This window comes from Ambystoma mexicanum, chromosome 2p (assembly GCF_040938575.1).
Source record: "Ambystoma mexicanum isolate Mex_15411 chromosome 2p, UKY_AmexF1_1, whole genome shotgun sequence".
Classification (NCBI taxonomy): Eukaryota; Metazoa; Chordata; class Amphibia; order Caudata; family Ambystomatidae; genus Ambystoma; species Ambystoma mexicanum.
Genome location: NC_090923.1, coordinates 1,177,766,373 through 1,177,785,977, shown reverse-complemented (window position 1 = coordinate 1,177,785,977; position 19,605 = coordinate 1,177,766,373). Strand labels below are relative to the sequence as shown.

At 47.6% G+C, this 19,605-nt stretch overlaps 1 long non-coding RNA gene across 2 annotated transcripts in view; it reads left to right on the top strand.

Moving 5' to 3' along the window:
- Positions 1 to 19,605, top strand: part of LOC138567293 (uncharacterized) — a 98,481-nt gene that overhangs the window by 30,266 nt on the left and 48,610 nt on the right. The window lies entirely within an intron of this gene.

Here is a 19,605-nt window from a genome sequence, read left to right as displayed (position 1 = left end):
ACGGACACAACAATAACGGGAGACTCCTCACATTTCAAGCAATCTACTGAAGATGACGTGGATGCTGTCGAATCACCTCCAGTGTTTCCAAGGCATCTATAGTGTGAAGGTAGGGTTTTATTCCACACCAACCACTGTGGGACATTCCTGTGGAGCCGCCAATCGCGTCTTGAAGGTCTTTGCATGTAGTTCCTCGACCCGCTCATCTTAATGAGGAAATGGACCAGAGATGTATTTCACATTTAAGTTCACAGGCAATATCATGTCCTGCATTTGTCACAGACTCTCCCCATGTGTCTTCATCAGGCAACTGACACTGGGACATGAGGAGCGGTCGGGTAATGCAGACACTGGAGAACATAGAGAAAGGAAGTACACTTATTTGCCGTCACAAGGTGAGGAATGTTGTGTGTTTAACTGCGCTCTAACAAATCATTTTTGTTTCTTAACCTACCTGCCAGCCTCATTCCTAGTTCACCTTGAGTAAACATGACACTGGCTTCATTCCTCAAAGATCTGTCCTCAATTTCCTCCTCATTGGGAAGCAATGATCCTGTGCCTAAGGGAACCTCTTCTAGACCTCCTGCTCTTGCCTCTCCTCTCCAATCTTTCCGATCTCCTCTACCTCTGCAAAGATCACCATATCCTTCCACGTCCACTCTCAGCAGGCTCACCCTTGTCAGGTATTGGGGCTGCCTCCTCCTGCCTCTCTGCCTATTCTCTCCAAGTTGCTCTTCTCTTATCCGAGCCACCCCATTCCATCTCCTTTCCAGATGACTCTTGAATGTGATCCAGAATGCTAGTATTCCCCCAGCCTCCTCCCTGTTCTTCTGTCAGCCTTTCACCTTCACACCTCTCCACACAGCCTCTGTCTGCCTCCTTCCACCTTCTTCTTGGATCTGATCCCTCTCTCTCTGTAGTACCCCTGCCAGCCTCCTTCCTGTGTCTGCCCAACATCTTTGTCTTTCATTTTAGCCTTCTCCTTGGATCTCCTTACCTCCTCCTTGATTTTCATTATTTTCATTCTCCTCTTCCTCCTGCATATCTCCTCCAACATCTTATCTCTCTCTCTTTCTAACTCTCTGTCTATCTCTCTCATCTAATATCTCCTTCAACCTCCTCCTTGTGTCCATTTCCAACCTCCTCCGTCCTGATGTTTCCCAGGAGTGTGATTAGTGTGGCTTGAATGGGATTAGAGCAGAGGTTTCCAGGTAGTGAATTCACATGATGGTAATGCGACTCTACTGCAGTGTGCATTGCCCAAGATGATTGCAGGTTTGGATGCCATCTTAGACTTCGATTGGACCATCTATCATTATGATCATTCAGCATGTCACCAAGAGGTTTGCCAGTGTCAGTAGGACTTTCAAATGTTTCCCCCGACTTAGGCTGCCCCAAAAGAGGATGTGAACCTACAGAGTCAGTGTATCTGCTCAGACTCGACATATAAGGACTGCCTAAAGGGGTAGAGGTATTGAAAGTGATCTGCCTGACAAAGTCATCTGCCTGTGTTAATTTGGGGTGTTTTGGGGGATCATCGCAGACCGGGTGGCAGTCGCCAACCCCCACGGTCACCCCGATCCTACCCTCTACCCTCAGGCATTTGTCATAAGGTTTGAATGCTTTCTAAACCTGTTCCCTGGGGGGTCCTGTTTGTTCTCGGGAAATCCTATAGGTGGTGGATGCTACCTGGTACTTTAATGCTGTCCAAGGACCCTCCCCACCCCCCATGTCCTAAAAGGACACTGATTCTGCCTGGTCGCTCTTATGTTAACTGAAAGAAGTGTCTGGACTCTGACACTGCATGAGTCTTCTGTGTAAGAGTTCATTCCACCAACACTTGGCAAACAGGAAATCGTGCCTTTATTATGCTCACTCGTATGATGACGCAGTGCCTGCTGTCCTTGACTGGAAGGGTGTAGTCCTTTTCGAGATATTTGTGTTGTTAATTATCAGTGTCATTATACTATTTCCTGGATGATCGCCCTATTGTTGAAGCTTGTTTTACCTGTTGGGCAGGTTCATGTGCACCCAGTTGCAATTTAATATGCACCTTCTCACAGACCTTAAACAAGGCTGAGGGTGTTGCGGCGGGAGTCGGCCATTTCACTGCAGAACACGTGACTCTTACCGTACCGTTGAGTGAGACGCGGCAGGCGCAACTGAGAGCTGCTGTACACTGCTTTGGCTTCACAGTGGTGTAAAATGACATCTACCGTTTGCCCCCTAGTGGAAGGAAATGAACATGTGAAGGAATACCAAAAGACTCAGGTAACTGAAGGACCTCTTTATTGGGATCCACAAAGCACCACCAACCAGTGCTCCAGTACCAGCTGACACCTTTACAATTTCCCTCAGCACAATGTCTAATATGACGTCACATGGAATCAACGAGGAGGTTCCAAGTCACATCACATCACACCAAACTCCCATAAAGAATACAACAGCTTTCGCCATTCTAGCAGAGGCAGGCCGACTCCATGGCGGCTAAAAAGTAAGCTTCCTTGCTCCCTTATGGAGGGTCCACCGTGGCTGTGCCAGAGAAAAATGCCATACCGGGCTCCTGGCCCCCACCATTGGCCTGGTTCTCCTGCTTCAGACGACTCACCATATACCAGGCATTTTCCCTTTCTACGACAACCACATTTTTCCTCACAGCACATATTTTGTTCAGGCCCCATAAATTGGCTCATTGGCATTTAGGAACTTGTTTTGGTTTGAAAAAAAGGACAGGATCTCCAACATTCCAATGATGTACTTTGACCTTGCGATCCAGGCCAAACCTGTTGCTTGTAAGCCTCTTGAGGTCTGGCAATGACTTCCAGGATGAGCCAGCAATCCCCACCAACACTCCAGGCATTACCTACCCAACTGGGATTGAACAGCCTACGTGGCTCACTAGCCTTCAGCGAACCAAACAGAGTAACTTTAGTCCTAGAGTGTGGAGGGGTATAAGTAACCCACTCTGGGTGTTCAAGAACCTTCCTCCAGGCAAGGGCTCCACTTAAGGCCAACTGCATTACATTGTTGACCATCCCATTGGCTACTTCGACCAAACCAAATAACCTGGTGTGGTATAATGCTGTGCTGGTGTGGGTTATGTCAACTCTATGTTGAAAGGTTCACATTGCCTCCAAGGTGAACTGCATCTTATCTGTCAAGATTAATTTTGGGGAAACCCTCAAAAAACGTGATCATCTCGATCTCAGTTGTGCCCCACACACAGCCCTCCATTCAACCAACTTAGAGTGGTACTCAACTAAAACTTAAATAATCTAAGGCTATGACAGACCCCATTCTATCATTGCTACCTTGACCCGGGATTCTGGCAGACCAGCGATGGTACTACGGGGAGCCCCTCTTTTGGGTTTGGACGTGTCTATCCAACTATGTTCAGAACAACCAGGCTCTCCACGACACTATTATTGCCTGGTTACCAGAATGTTTGTCATACACCACTCTTGTTCAAATTGCTATCTAGGTACCCCTAATTTGCTAACTTAAAAATTGACTCTTGGGGGTGCTTCTGCCCGATCGCAAGATCGCCGCAGCCTGAGAGACCTCCAGCGAGGGCTCTGATATCCTGATGAATATCCTGATCTTCCTGGTACATCCGAGCAACATATTGTGTCAGAGCTCTTGTAGACTCTTAGCGGCGGCTGTTTACCCCGTTGGTTGCTCTGCCTGGGTTGGCAGAGTGGCCACGGCATCGAGGCCTTGAGATGCGGCCTGTGAGAGGAGGTGACAACCGCAGTAACAAGATTTGCGGAACCGGCGCCTGCCGATGCGTACTACACGTGGTGAACTGTGTGGCCCGGTGCCCGCTGACAGAGGGGCTCCATAGCTGCGACTGGACAGTGACGCCGCCACCGGTGTGCGGCCCGTGCCGTGGTGCCGGTATCCTTCCTGCTTGCCCTGGCAGTGCTGCCTACATCCTTTCCCATCCCAGAGCTGGTGTAATGTCATTATGAGCTATCCGTCAGAAAATCCTATCGGTAGGAGAATCTGACAGCAATTGTAATGTCATTTTTTGCTACCCGTCAAAACTTACACCGGCCGCCATGAGGGTGGGTCTGGGCTCTGCGATGCAGTGCAGCGGGGACTTGATGCACATAAGGTGAGGAGCGGCGACAGGAGTACATAACGCTGGATGTTGACTGCTGAAGGGGGGATCTGATCATCAGGAGTTGCTCCCCACAAGATTGACTGCAACATCAGCTTGCACGTTATCTGTATCTCCTGGCTCCCTTGGGCACACAAGGCAGAGGAGAGTAGATCTACTCTGTGCAGTGGGGGGTCCATATTTTGTACAGGCCCGTTTGCCACAAGTACTGTTGTCTTCATAGCTGAAGGAGATCTGCTGCTCCAATCTCGCTTGGCGCGTGCTGCTGTGTGGCCCAGACAGTGAGGCCTAATTTGGGTACCACGCAGAGGTGATTGCTGCAGTCCCTCGCTGCCATTGGCACCCCCAAGCTTTGGCGAACTCTACCCTTGTTGGTCCCTTATGGAGGCATTTATTTGAAAGGGCATCCCGCGGTTCGTGCCTGCCGGGGGGCAGTTTGGGTACCCTGTGGAGGAAGACTGTAGTGTTTCTTTGCTCCCAGTGTGCATGATGCTTGGGCGTGCACGCCCTTATTTGATACCTGTGTGCACTATGAGCACTATGGGCACTATTTTCCTCCCCCCTGGGGCCCTTAGTTCTCAAAACAGGTGGGGGACGGACCGCTGGCATAATGGGCTTAGTGCTCATGGTTGAAAGTTCCCTGGCAATCAATGGAGGTGGCAACTGCCCAGCCTGAGGCTGGCTCAACAGTGTGGGAGCATTCATTGCACAGGGGACAGTATTCAAAAGTTGACCTGGGGGACGTGGCCCCTTAATAACAAAGGAAATGCATGCAGGCTCCCCCCGCGGGCCCTGGCCTCCCTCCCCTTCTCTGGTCCTCAATCAGGACTAATAGCAGTTTTTTATGGGTTCCAATTCGACAAGCACCCGACCACCAGAACAGCCCCCGGTAGCGTGAGCCTCCCTGCATGATGGGACAGGGGCAGATTGGCTACCATGGGTGATGGGCTTGAGGGCCCTAAAAGGGGTTAAGCAGTGGAAGGAATTGGCCCCTGACAGAGTTAACATGTTCTCGCTCCGGGTGCAGCAGCTGGGGCTGTGCGAAAGCTTGTCCTCGATTGCTTCATCGGGCTCCATGGCCATTTGATCCAAAACAGGGGGAGCGGGGACTGGTATAGGATGGACGAGAATGGGGCCCAATGCGGGCAGGAAAGCAGGGGCCAGAGGCCAAGCATAAACCTGCAAAAGGTGGGCTGGGTAAAGGGCAAGCGCCCACAGCAGGCGGTTTTCAGGCACCCTCAGTTCCAAAACCAGGCTGAATGGCAGAGGTCAAACTGTCTGAAATCCTGGCAGAGGCTTGACCTCCTTGGTTCTTACAAAAGAGACTACCCTCCAAGACCCCTGCAAGAGGGCTGTCAGAGTGACTGGGAAGTTCAACCCCATGACGCACTCCTGTAGGCGATGTTCTCTCACTTAGTTCAGCGGGGGTAGACCCCAGGAATTGGCGCATCTCATTTGATGGGGGGTGTGCCACGCCCATAAAGTTGAAAGAGTAGCTTGATTTCTCACAGGTTGCCTCCATGCCCCCCGGGAACAAAGTTGGTGTCGCTGAGGGTGACCGGAACCCTGTCGGTTCCTGGGGCAGTGTCAGTAGTGTCAATAGCACAAACGGAGCTGTGGCTTGAAAAATGCCCCCCCTCCCTTTTCTTCGCACTGCTAAGGTTTTTGCGTTTGGATTTGGGCTCTGGGTATGATTGCAGGTCGGATAGGAGCTAGAGATACAATGGGGGCAAAGCAGAGGGGGGTGGGGGCATCATTGTAAGTCTTCCAGTGGTGCGGGCGATCAGAGTCTCTCACGTGGTCAGGCAACCTCCCCAGTTCAATTATGGGCCACAAACCACACCCCCGCTAAGCGCCATTTTACATGCTCTCACCTCGCTTCTTCTCGCTTAGATTAAGTGGTGGGTTGGTCTACCAAACCAGCCCCGCCGGTCCGCCAACACCCCAGCGGGACACCAACACCCCACGCCTTTGTCCCTGCAGGCTTAGACCCTAACAGGGCTGTGCTGCAGTCCTTAAAGAAAAGGGATCGTGGCCTGGCAAAAATCCAATGGAGGCCCTCCTAGGCCAGGAACAGGAGAGAGAAGCAGGAGTGGGACCCCAACATCCCCCGTGCCCTTGTACCCACGGGCTTACACCCTGGCAGGGCTGTGCTGCAGTCCTTAAAGAAAAGGGGGCGTGACCTGGCAAAAATCCAACAGAGACCCTCCTGGGCCAGGAACAGGAGAAAGAAGCAGGAGTGGGACATCAACACCCCGCCCCCTTGTCCCCACGTGCATGTTTGTGTTTCTGGCTTGGGTGGGTTGTGGGTGTATGGGGGTGTTTTGAGGGCAGAATTAGAGTTCAAGACAGTTTTTAGTCCAGCAACGTGCATACCTTTGGCTGGGCACGTACTAGGTCCAACTGCCTGGTGCATGGAGCCAATTGTAGCTATCAATCTCTTATTGCAACTGTTGGTGTAACGGGGGACATAATATTTCACTACTGACGTGGAATATACGGTGATTTACGAACCAGAAAAAAGTCTGTCTGATTGCTAACTATACCAGGAATCCTGAAATAAATAGTATGTGCCTACAAGAGACGGATTTAGCACGGGAAAATAAGATACCTAGTATGTCAGCGTGGGGTGTACACAGATATGGCTCCTCCTTCACATCCCACTTGCATGGAGTTGCCACTTACATACATCGCTCATTAGAATTTAAGCTCCATGAACACATTGGAGATGCATTAGGGCGCTGCTTGCTTGTTGCGGGGAGGCCTCGGGGGCTACGGATCCTTATTATAAATAGATATGCTCCAAACACTGATTGCCCCGAGTTCTTCCAGAGGTGTGCTAAATATTTACATACATTTAAAAAATATGAGACTCTATTGGCTGGTGATTTCAATGTAGCATTGTCCCTAACCATGGACAGATCCTCGACAAACCAGTCCTCTCTACCTAGGGTAGCCCTAGACTTAGCAGAATACCACGGGTTTCATGGCACATGGCGTGTGGTACACCCTATGTAGGGAATACTGCGTTTACTCCGGGGTGCATGGGAGCTCCTCAAGGATAGTCTATGTCATGATATCATCAGAGCTTGTGCATAGAAATAATGAAGATACAATCCTTGCCCATACTCCTTTGGAATACTCCCCGGTTTGGATCCAGCTTACCTGCCCTCCTCAACCTCCTAGAGCACTACGATGGCGTTTTAGAGCCCCGGGATTGGAGGAGGCTGTCTTCTGTGAGAACATTGCACAGGACATTCAAATCTTTTTCCAAACGAATGTTGGGTCTGTCCATGACAAAAGATAAAGCCCCAGGCTTGGATGGAATCACGGTGGAGTTATGCAAAGAGTATGAAGACCTGATAGTCCCACAACTCCGCTGCATGTATGAGAACGCTATTGCATTGGGTGTCTTACCCAAGTCTACCAGAACAGGCCTCGTGACGATATTATTGAAACCCAATAAAGACCCCCTAAAGTGCTCCTCCTATAGACCCCTGTCTTTAATTTCTACTGATAACAAAATCTTGGCCAAAATATTAGCTGACCGCCTCCTCCAATACATGACAGCATTGGTTCTCGCGGACCTGGCCGGCTTCATTCCCGGCAGATTTACACAGAATAACTTGAGACGGCTATTCACATTAATGCGTACTGTTAACCCTGCAATTCCCATAGTGGTAGCCCCTCTAGATGCAGAAAAGTCCTTTGACTCTGTGGAGTGGCCCTTCCTTTTTGAAGTCCTCAGGCACTCGGGGATAGGGTTTACTTATCTTTGGTGGGTCTGCTTATTATACACCGCACCAAGAGCTGTGATATACACAAATCGGACAATGTCTGAGTGCATTACTCCAACTCGGGGCACAAGAAAAGGCTGTCCCTTGTCACCTATTCTCTTTGCTCTCGCAATCGAGCCCTTGGCATGTTATCTCATGGACTGCCATGCCCATCAGGGAGTGCATATCTATTCCCATGTCTCTATAGTCTCTCTATATGCTGACGATATGTTTTTATATATGAAACATCCCAGAGAAAACGTATTATTAGTGGTGCAATCGATTTGTCACTTTGGGGACCTATCAGGGTTGAGGATCAACTGGGATAAATCAAAGGTGCTCCCGTTGACCCCTGTGGTGCGACAGGAAGATATAGGAACTGAATTTAGATGGTGCCCCCATGGCATGAGATATTTAGGTATTCAGGTTACAACCTCTCCGATCCACCTATACAATAAAAACTACTTAAAGGCACTTGAGACCTTGGAACATAGAGTAGAGGCCTGGATTCTTTTACCCTTGTCGCAAGCTGGCCGTTTATCCTGGCCAAGATGTTTGTCCTCCCGAAAATGTTGTATATCTTTAATAACGCTCCGACCTGGCCTCTGGCAACCTTTTGGTGCTGCCTATGTAAATTTATGGTTCGGCTTGTTTGGACCGGCAAGCAGGCCTGGATATCTTATGATATCCTGATGTTACCCTACGATGAAGGTGGTCTGGAATGGCCGGACCTATAAACGTATTTTCTAGCTGCTCAACTACAATACTTAGTTTGGTGGTGGTCATCCTCCTTGGAGCTCCTGCATGTTGCGTCAAAAAAGGTGATCGCTATTGTGGAGGTTCCCTACTGAGGGAGGGGCGCGCTGAGATCCAGCCACTGGAACTCACTTGTAAGGCATGGAAGCGTGCAGCAGGCATTATTGGTGTGGGTGGCCTTTATTCTCCTGAGTTTGTCATATTTGGGGTTCGTGGTATACCAATCACCCATAAAAAGATATTTCGTATCCATTTTGAAAGGCTTGGGATTCATTCGCTGGGATATCTCATAGAGGATGGAGAGTTGATCTCCTGGGAGGCCCTGAAGAGTAGGGGAGAGCGGAACACAGTGACAATGTTTTTGTATTTCCAGCTAAGAGAGGTATTTAAATCTAAATGGGCACATTTCCCTATGGCGCCGGTCGCCTCCCCTTTGCTACAATACATCACCATGTCCATATCCCCTAGGATAGTGGTCTCCACTATCGTTCAGAGTATTAGGACACAGCGAACACCTCAGTTTGGTAATTTTAAGTCAGATGGGAATCAACATTAGATGCGACAATATCCGACACACACTGGAATGTAATCTGCATGCAGACGCGTTTTATATCCTTATACTCGCCTACGTGTGACCCATTATACGTTTCTCCACCAAGCATACTTTTCACCAGCAAAACTACATCGATTCTACCCTGATAGGTCATCCAGCTGTACCAGATGCTCCCAAGATATGGCCGACTTTCTTCACATTGTCTGGTCCTGTCCACTGATCCGTCTGTTCTGGGCAGCTATAGAAACTGCAATGTCTACCATGTTACACTCCCCATGGCAATACTCACTTGAACTTTGGCTGCAAGCATTGATATAAGGCGGGTTGAGGTGTGAGAGGAAACTACTCGGAATGGTTGAATTACATGAGTATGTGTGAAAAGAAGGAAACACTATATACGGCAACGTTGCCAGTGTGCAGCAGACCACTAGACTACTGGGTCTCCTTTAGGTCAAACATGTCCGCCAATTCGGACGACCTGTCCCTCTCCCAGCAACCAGAGACTCAAGATGACCCATGGTCTTGATAAACCCTTGGCATAGTCTGAGGAAACGAGATGCTCCTTATAGGACTGCTACAACACGGCACAATCCAGAAAATTGTGTATTTATTAGTATCCTGTGGCGATCGTATGTCTCCCGGTATATATTTGTTATTGTTCTGTGTTGCCTTGTATTTCTTTGTTTTTGTGCTGGGCTTCAGTGGGAGGTGTTCTTGAATGTATTTGTAGTTATTGTTAATTGTTTAAAAAAAAGAAATAATAATAATGGTCTCTCATACTTTCCTGGGATACGATCTTAATAATCAGCCAGAATTTCCACCCTCGAAATACAAAGCTCCTCGTTGACCTATTTCCATGGCCACCAGTCTCTAGCTGGGTTTTCTTGCTCAGCCAGTCACTCACATCTCACTCCCTGAAACATTTGAATGTAGAGTCATCCGCCTCTTCCTCATCCAACATTCCCTCCAAAATGGTTGCCACTCCTACACTAGGAATCATCTGTTCAATCAGCTACACAACATCAGGAGCCTCAATGGGAAGAGGAAAGAGACAGTCAGCCATAGCCTTTTTTTGCTGCTGTAAAGGTACAGAACATTCCAATTAAAACTGTAAACCACTAAGCCACCATGAAGTGCACAGAGTGGCATTTTTCCCACTAGAAAATATCTGAACTAGGGATTTATAATCCGAACAAACTGTAAACTTCTCACCTGACAAAAAGAACTTAAAGTTCTGCACTCCCCGGGCTACAGCCAACGCTTCCCTTTGTACAACTTAGTAGTTTCCCCTAGGGCCTTAAAGTGCCTTTAAAGCAAAAGCAATTGTGGTCTCACCATCATTCCCTACTTAGGTAAGGGTAGCACCCAGGCCTCTGGCATCCACTGTGAGAATCATCTTGTCCAATGCTGAAAACCTGCCAGGAGTGGGGGCATTGCTGGTGAGACTAAGCTAAAGATCATGCAACAAAACCTAAAAGCCCCAAGGGTGTGATAAGGGAGGCCAGGTGTTGTGAATCTTCTGATATCTTCACTTGCTGATAGGCCGATGACAGGTCTACAACACTATACTTGTCGGCTTGACCCACTATGGCCTACACTTCAGAAATGTTTGGTAGGGCATTCCTGTCCATTCAAATTTCGCAATGTAGGTCCCTTGGTCCTCTAAAGGCATACATTCTCCAATGGGGGTCAGCGATTCAGAACTCTCAACCTCCTGTATCACCTCCCACACCCACCAGGGCTTCTAGTTCTTGCCTCTGTCTATCCCACATGCTGTGCGTACAAAACCCCTTAGTTACCCTAACTTATAGTTAAGCAAGTCAGCAAACACTTTACTCCAAGAATCTGTAACTTCAGTCACACTAACAGGATTCTCAGCATCAGGGTCAATGTGTATATGTAGTTCCCGTTGCTCCTCCCTCCCACCTCAGCAAAGAGGAACCTCTTTCATGGATCTGAATGTAAGCATGTTTTACCCTGGAAGGAACCTGGAACTAAATATCTGTAGAGATCCTTCAAACAAAAAAGATATTCGCCTCTCCATATGCCTCAGGATCAGTGTTGGGTGCCAGCAGATTCTCCAGGGCCCCATTAAGGTGGCGCGCGTGTCCTTTGAAATGGTTGTCTACAGAGACCCGGAGTCGACCTTCAGAACCGTGTCAGTGCCTCCCTACCCTGAACATTTCCACGAGCCTTTTGAGTCTTTTGCCCATGGTTCTCCATGCAATTCTCCTCCACTGACGTGATAGTTTTATCACCGAGCCTATCTGGGGCATGCTCCTTACACAGCCGTGCAATGTCCATGCTTCTTGCATTGGTAGCAAAACGCACTCTTCACAGGGCAAATCCTGCTGTTCATTAAGTGTTGTTTCTACAACATAGAAGTCTAGTCTCCTTGAAGGCGCTATTACCCTTCATAGGTTGCTTTCCTTCTGCTTTTACACTCCAGCCCCTTCCTCCTTGTCCATCCACTTTTGACAGACATAAATCAGCGTCTGTGCGATACTTTGGGCATTTGTTACTGTATCATCCAGCAAGGCATGCTACCCCAAAAGGTGCTGTTGGATCTTGGGGTTGTTGGGGCACCTTATGAGCTGATCTCTAATCCAGCACCACCAACTAGTGTTCATGGGCCAACTGCCACCTTTAGAATCCCTCTTAGTGCACCTCTTGCTGTCACTTGGAATCTTTGGGAGGGTTTCAAGTCACATAACAACAACACGCAATCGCCACCTTGTAGCTGTCTTTCCCCGGTCACCTGAATTTTGATTTTCAGATGTATGGAAGGAAAATCACACAAATGTTCCTTTTAACAGAAATAGAGAATCTGCGTTATTTCTTTTTCAAAATCAAAGTTCATTGTCACTTTATCAATCACAAAACAAACATTAAACATGTTACGACAAATAACGTGGCAACAGTGCACGGTATAAGAACCTTTAACATAACATAATATAACCTATGAACCACATGACCCTCTTTCACCCTCCTCACCTCCCCCGCATGCATCATGCTTTGGTCACAATATATTTATCTATGAAAAAACAGTCTTAGTCCATCATATAGTCTGGTTCTTCCCATCAAGTGGGCTATTTGCCATATTTCACAAAAAAGGGGGATCCAACTATCCTCGATACTCGTCTTTGATTCATCTAAGATATATGTTAAATATTCCATATCATGCATTTCATGACTTTCAGGAGCCATTCCTTGGCTGTGGGGGTTCTTTTTCATGCCCACCTCTGTGCAATGCAGCACCTGGCTGCCATTAGTAGGATACGTAGCATGTGCCCCTCTGCTTCTTCCACCTCATCCTTTTCATGCACCCCAAACAGCGTCCACCATGGCGAGAGCCGCCAAGAGATCCTGTCAATCCCCTTGATCCATGAGAGAACCCCCCCCCAGTATGTCTGTATATGGGCACACCCCACCACATGTGAAGATAGTCTGCGCTCGGATTTGCGCACCTCCAGCATCGAGACTCCACCCAGGGGTACATTTTGGCTAGAGTGGCTGGGGGTACTGCCAATGATGTATACTTTTTATCGCCTTCATCCTGTACTGTAGGGATACAATGGAGTGTGAGACCCTCCTACACATTCTAGACCATAATTCTTCCCATTATATCCCTCTGCAAGCCTGTTGCCCATTTCTCCCAGGCTGTCAAGTGGTCCATAGGTTCTGCCTGCAACAGTGTCTTAACAATATTTACTATTTGGCCTTTAGACACTGTGATCGGCAGGAGAATCTGCTCGAAGGTGGTTAGACCCCTCCGTAAATTGTCCCCCTCACACTGGGTCAGTAAGGGCCTCCTTAAGTTGCAAGGATCGGAAGGGAGAAAGTTTGCCAATGTGAAGGCATTCCTCTAGTTTGCCGATGGACATTAATTTCCTGTCCTCCCACAACTGCCTAGCTCTACTGAGGCCAGCATCATACCCAGATTGGAACTACAGGGGTTCAGCTATTAGGTTTCTCAAAGGAGGGGCCCTGATACAGCTCAGGGGCGAGGACCATCTCAAGAGCCAAAGCGTTGCTCTACGTTCTTTCTATACTGTTCAAAATCCCTATAACACAGGATGCTTCACCACTCTATTAGGGATCTCCCTCTGGGGAACCCAAAGCCACTCCTCCGGTGTGAATGAGGCCAATATCGTGTTATCCATTGTCACCCATTATTTCTCAGAGTACGGGACCAGATTGTCTATCATTATACAAAGTTGGGCCACCCGATAATCTGCGTCGAACTCTGGGAATCTCACCCCTTCTTCCTCCCATGGCAGTGTGAGGGTCATGTATGCTATCCTATGTCTCACCTGGCCCATAAAAATGTCAAGAGCCGCCTCCTGACCAATTCCAAAAAGGAAGGTGGAACGTTAATTGGAAGCATATGGACGAGGAATAGACATTTGGGAAGGACCCATCTTGATACAATTCAACCTTGCCGTCCAAGAGAGGTTCAGCCTCGCGCAATGCTCCATCTCCGCTTGCACCTTATCCCAAAGGTATAAAAAATAAATTATTAAGAGCCCTAGGTATCTCTACCCTTAGGTATCTGATGCCATCTGGTTGCATACGAAAGCCTATGTCCTCCAAACATTCCCTGTCTATGGGGCCACATGGTGCCACCTAGAAGGCCACTGACTTTTCAAAATGTATTTTGAAGCCCGATAATTCTCCATATCTGGACAATCCCTGCAATGAGCTTGGTTCGGAGATCCATGGCTGTGTTAAATACAGAAGAGCATTGTCCGCAAATAGGCTTAATTTATATTCCTCCTGCCCCACCTTGACCCCCTTAATGCTGTTATTCGTGCTGATGTCTTCAGCCCATGGTTCAATTGCTGGAGTTTTTCAGGAGAGGCGATAGGGGGCATGCCTGTCTGGTGCCCCTTCTCAGTGGGAACGCTCTGGATTCCTCCCCATCAACAACCACCCTTGCGCTAGGCATTGAATAAAGGGTAGAGACCCAGCCCATCCACTTTGAGCCCATCCCAATCGATGACATGGCCCCTTTCAAGATGCTCCAACTCACTTGGTCAAATGCCTTTTTGGCGTTGAAGGACAATACCAGGACTCCCTCTTTCTGTACTGTTGGGGAATGTAGTACATGAAGGGTCTTGCACAGATTATCTGATCCCTGTATATTTAAAATAAAAGCTGTCTGGTTGGAATGGATCCATGTGGTGAGGTGGAGTTCTATTCTGGAGGCCAATACTCTGGTAAATAGCGTTGGCATTCAATAGGGAGATGGGTCTATATGCCTGCCATTGCGTGGGGTCTTTCCTGGGCTTTGGGATAACCACAACCCGTGCTTCCAGAAGTGTAGGTGCGATTACCCCTGTATCGCTGATAGCTGTGAGAAACCAGAGGGTGTCTCACAGGCTAGGCACTGGGGATTTGTCACCCAAGTGGCCAGGACACAGCCAGCGCTTTTGGATCCAATTCCAAATGTGGACCAATACGGGATGATCACCATAATGGGGCATACTTGGGGAGTGGGTGTGGGACACCTAATGGTGAGATGCAGTATCCCCCCTTTAAAACATTTACTCCCTCTTTCCTGATTAAGTGCAAGAGTTCTGTAACCCCCCTTCCCTGCACAAACACATATACATTCCCTTTCTGCACTGGGGAAAGACAAATTCGAACATGTTGCCGTGCCGTGGTCAGTCACAGGCAGGAAATTGCCTGGAAAAACTAATACCTGAATCCCTTTTGCCTTCCCCACCTGGATAAAAGGCAGAGCACGGGAACACACTTAAAGCAAGGCAAGGAACGGGAAAGAGCACATGAAGGAGCAGCCTATCGGAGACCACAGCTGAATCAAGAAAGCCAGATGGAAAGTCACAGAATGAAAGCAAAGAGTGTGATGCCCTTGGGCCGTTTGACAAGAAATCACTTGGCTATTGAAAACTCGGAAGCAGCACGTGTGAGGTAGAGAAGTGAGGCCAGAGAATCCTGTAATGCGTGTCCGAGATACCAGGGGCCCTCCTGCCTGACTAGTCAAGTCGGGGGAAAAGTGTAGCTGCCGTGTTATCGCCCTTGACTCCATGATCAAAGCCACAAGCGGAACCTTGCATACAGCCGGTGAGTTGAAGGCAATTGTGTGAAACTGGGCTGCATATGAACAAAGGTTACGGGTGGCAACAAAGTGTCCTGTGAAGTCGAATGGAAAAGGCGTTTGAGAAAAGACGCAAATGAAAAAGAAAGCCGATAATTGTTTTCTGAATTTTGAGATGTGAACACACGATACCAAGTAGCAGAGTGATGCGGCACCACGTGTGTATCCAATCAAAAGGTCTCTGCCTGAATGTATCCCGCTAACACAACTTATGAAATGTGTATATGATTCATGAGAAAGAGAATCAAAGTGGTCCTTTGAGGGTTTCAGTCAAATCCTTTGCACATTCGAAAGTCTTCGGTTTGCAGTGAACTGTGAAAGTGAAATAGGAGTCTGAGTCTGACAGAGGGGGACTCGAAGTGAAAGCTGTAAGTGGTGTGCCATATAGAGGTCAGAGTCAGGAGGAGAAAGGCCTATGATAAATTGTAAAGTGAAAAGGGAGTCTGAACACAGTCAAGGGGGATTCGAAGTGAAAGTAAAAGACTTTTCGTTTTTAACAAGTAGACTCCTGAGGACAGGAACTTTGAACAATCTTTGTTGAACTTTCTTCTGGTAAGGGAGAAGCCTTCCTTGATTGAGCAAGATAATTTTGGTTACGGAAAGCTGATATATTAACTGGAACTGTGCCGTTGTGCTTAGCCGAGCTGAAGTGTGTTCCAAGCCCAAGTGTGCCGCCTTGTCCCCTGGTAAAAACGTGGGGAAGAGGAACCAACTATCCAGTCATCCTGACATATTGTTTCATGACACATTTTTTGTTATCTAAATTATTTCCCAAACTATTTATTATTTAGAAGTAGGGATTGGCAATCGTTTCTTTTAGTATAGGGCCTTTTGTTTTGATGAAGACACTACTAGGACTGCATTATCTTTATTTTGAGGGTCGTAGCGTGCTCCCATCCTTAGATTTAGGTTTAGACAGCCATTTTTCCAACCCCCCTTGAAGTTCAATAAACACCTTGAACTGTGATCACTTGTGTCTGTCTTACTGGTTGATACCATGCCTTCCTTACATAGCGTTAAAGACCTTTGCTAGTGGTCTGGCCAAGATGTCTTGGAACTGTTTGTAAAAGCCGGCCGTATAGCCATCCTCCACCGGGGCCTTTCACACTTTCAATTGACCTATGGCCAAAGACACTTCTTCAGCTGTGATTTCAGCATCCAGCAGGGTCACCTCAGAGGCCGCCAACTTAGGCATCATAAGACTATCTGAATATGTATTAATGGTTTGGTCTCCTGGTTCTAAAGCCTGTTTATACAGCGCCAATGTAATAATCTGTAAAACACCATGGGATCCCATCTCGCCCACTGACTAGCGTCCCATCAGTCTTCATAATTCCTTACACTCTCTTCTCCCCCTGTTGCCTTGGGTCCTGATAGCCGGTAACGCCCCCACCCAGTCCCCTTTTTTGTAGTACTTTTGCTTGGTTTATCGCATCTTCTTGACCACCTCACCTATTAGGGTGGAGTGTAGGGTGTGTCGCTTGTCCCGCATATCATTTAACAGCCTCTCTATATCACACCCAGTCCTATTCAACTGGGGTCTCATCCCCTGTACCTCGGAATGCAGCCTAGGCTCAATTAGTCCCCTCTCCCATTTTTTTCTCACCCCCTCTGCTATAAGGAGTCCCCTCACTGTGGCTTTGGCTGCCTCCCACACCATATTCGGGTGATTCTCCCCGGTGTCATAGGTTCAAAAACCTGTGGATCTCCTTCCTGAGAAATTCTCTAAATGTAGGTCTCTAAGTAGAACATCGTTACAGCGCCACCCAGGGTTACCTCGTCTTGCCCTGTCAACCAACCAAACCACTGTGACTATCTCGTGATCAGACCATGTTACAGTCTCTACTCTGGGAGAAGTTATTCTGCCCTCATGTTCCTGTGGCACTAATAGGCAATCTATTCTGGTGTATGTATGCTGGGGGCGAGAAAAAGGAATAACCACCCGGCTGGGGGAACTTTGACCTCCAAATATCTACCCAACAGTGATCCTCCAATAAGTGTGCTAAGTCCCTATTATCCTTCCCATTTATCCTATCCCCCCTCCTTTAGATGACCACCAATCAACCTTGGGATCTGCAACCGTGTTGAAATCATCTCCCACTAGTTTGAATCCCTCTCCCCATTCCTCAAGCACTTTGAACACTCCTCAAAAATAAAATCTGACCTGTATTTGGGGCATATAGTGTGACCAGCGTAAATGTTACCCTCTCCAGCCGTCCTTTAATTGCGAGAAATCTCCCCCAAAACCTCTCCCCACTTGCACGTCCTTCATTTCAAAAGACTTTTCAAGGATAATACCAACTCCCTCTTTTTTTATGGTCTTTGTGAGAGGCCCAGAACATTTGTCCTACTGCCCCCTTCCTCAATGGGTACTGGGAAGGCATCATGAAGCAAGTCACAGACAACAGACTTAAAGTTCAACCAAAAGATATTTATTAACTTAAATGTCAGGATAGTTGAAGGCCTAACTTTCCCTATGCGAAGGTGGGATTTCCCTACCTGAACAAAACAAAGGAAAGACTAAATCAAAGAGTTCAACTTAATAGTCTGTCTGTGTCCAAGGCCTATTCATGCCCTCACAACTAGAAAAAACAAATGTGTAGGGATGTCAAAGTCAAAATAAACAGTGTCCAACTTGAAGTTCTGAGCTTCTTTCAGCTCACAGCTTCCTCTCAGCTCCCCTTCCCCATGCACAAAAAAGTTACATGAAAAAAAGTTCTTGAAGTTTACCTTTCTTCAGTTCAAAAGCAATATAATTCAAAGTTACTTCTGGGGTTCCCTTCCCCAAGTTTCAAACACAACAATCCAAACAAAAGTGGGGGTCTTGAGATCCCAATTCCAAAACACTAGCAAAGCCTCAGGGTTCCCTTCCACAAGACTTCAATGGGCCTCATTATGAGGCTGGTGGCGGCGGTAAGAATGGTGCAGGTAAGCCACCGGCCCGGTTCATTCACAGGCCGCCGCATTACGAGTTCTGCTTGCGGCTTCCTGACAGCCCGCCAGGTCTTACCTGGTGGGCTTTGCGGCACCCGTGAGCAGAACTCGTAATGCTGCCGGCACCATTATTAATGGTGCTGGCGCATCTATGCTCCCCACCCCCATTCTGCCCTATAGGGCAGAATGGGGATCGGGAGCCCAGCATTACCGCCTCCCGCGAATGGGCAATTACTGGCCCACTCATCTCGTAATAGTCCGGTTATTGCCCAATTGTGGGAGGTGGTGCCGGATGCGAGCATGGCGGTAGCCGTGCCTGCCATACAGGCACGGCTACCGCCATGCTCGTAATGAGGCCCAATGTCTTTAATTCAAAGTCAGTCCTGGGGTTCCCTTCCTCAAGTTGCAAACACAACAATCCAAACAACAGAGGGGGTCTTGAGATCCCAATCCCAAGACACTTACCAAGCCTCAGGTTCCCTTCGCCAAAACTTCAAGATCTCACACAGGCTTCTTGGAACTTGCTCCTGTGCATCGTTACTTTCACTTGCTTCCTTTTCTTCTTCTTTGGGCTCCTTTGGTTTCTCCTTGGCTGCACAGCAGCCTTGTCATACTTCATTCACATCTTGTGATAAATTGTTTAGACTTTCTTTATGGTGCAACAATCATTCAATGATGTTTAATTGTAGCTCATGGTTTAATACAGTATTATGAAGCTTGATTGTATTCAGCTTCAAGGTTTGAGTTCGTTTGTTGTGCTACATACAGGTAGTATTCAACGTTTTACGGGTTTGCTTCAATGTTAAAATACCCTTCTAGTTCAAAATTCAAAATACACTCTTTTCTGAGGTAATTTGGTATGCAGCATGCATTCAGCATTCAATTGTTTTAATGTCAAACTTTCCTCTGAGTTCGTTATTCATTGTGCACTTACTTCCTTTACACTTCTTTTTGATTTGGCATTCAATGTGCACTAATTCGGTATTCAATATGCGTTGCTTTAAGTACTTTCATTCTGTTGTTGAAGACATTCGAAAACGTTCCTGTCAGGTACGCGACCACTTCAGCAATCTTAATTAGTTCATAAAGGAAGGATTTGTAATATTCAGAGGCTTTTGAAAACGTGCTTGTTTCTTTATCAAGATACAAAACCACTCCACTAGATTATATCAGTCTCGGGCCTCTTGACAATAGCAATTCCCTTCACGAAACTCGCGGTTACAGTAACACATGGTATCTTGCTTTGAAAAACTCAACGGCTCACTTGGAACTCTTCTTCTGAATCACACAGGCCTCAAACTTGATGACTTCCATCCAGGGGAATTCACTCTGCCCCTCAGAC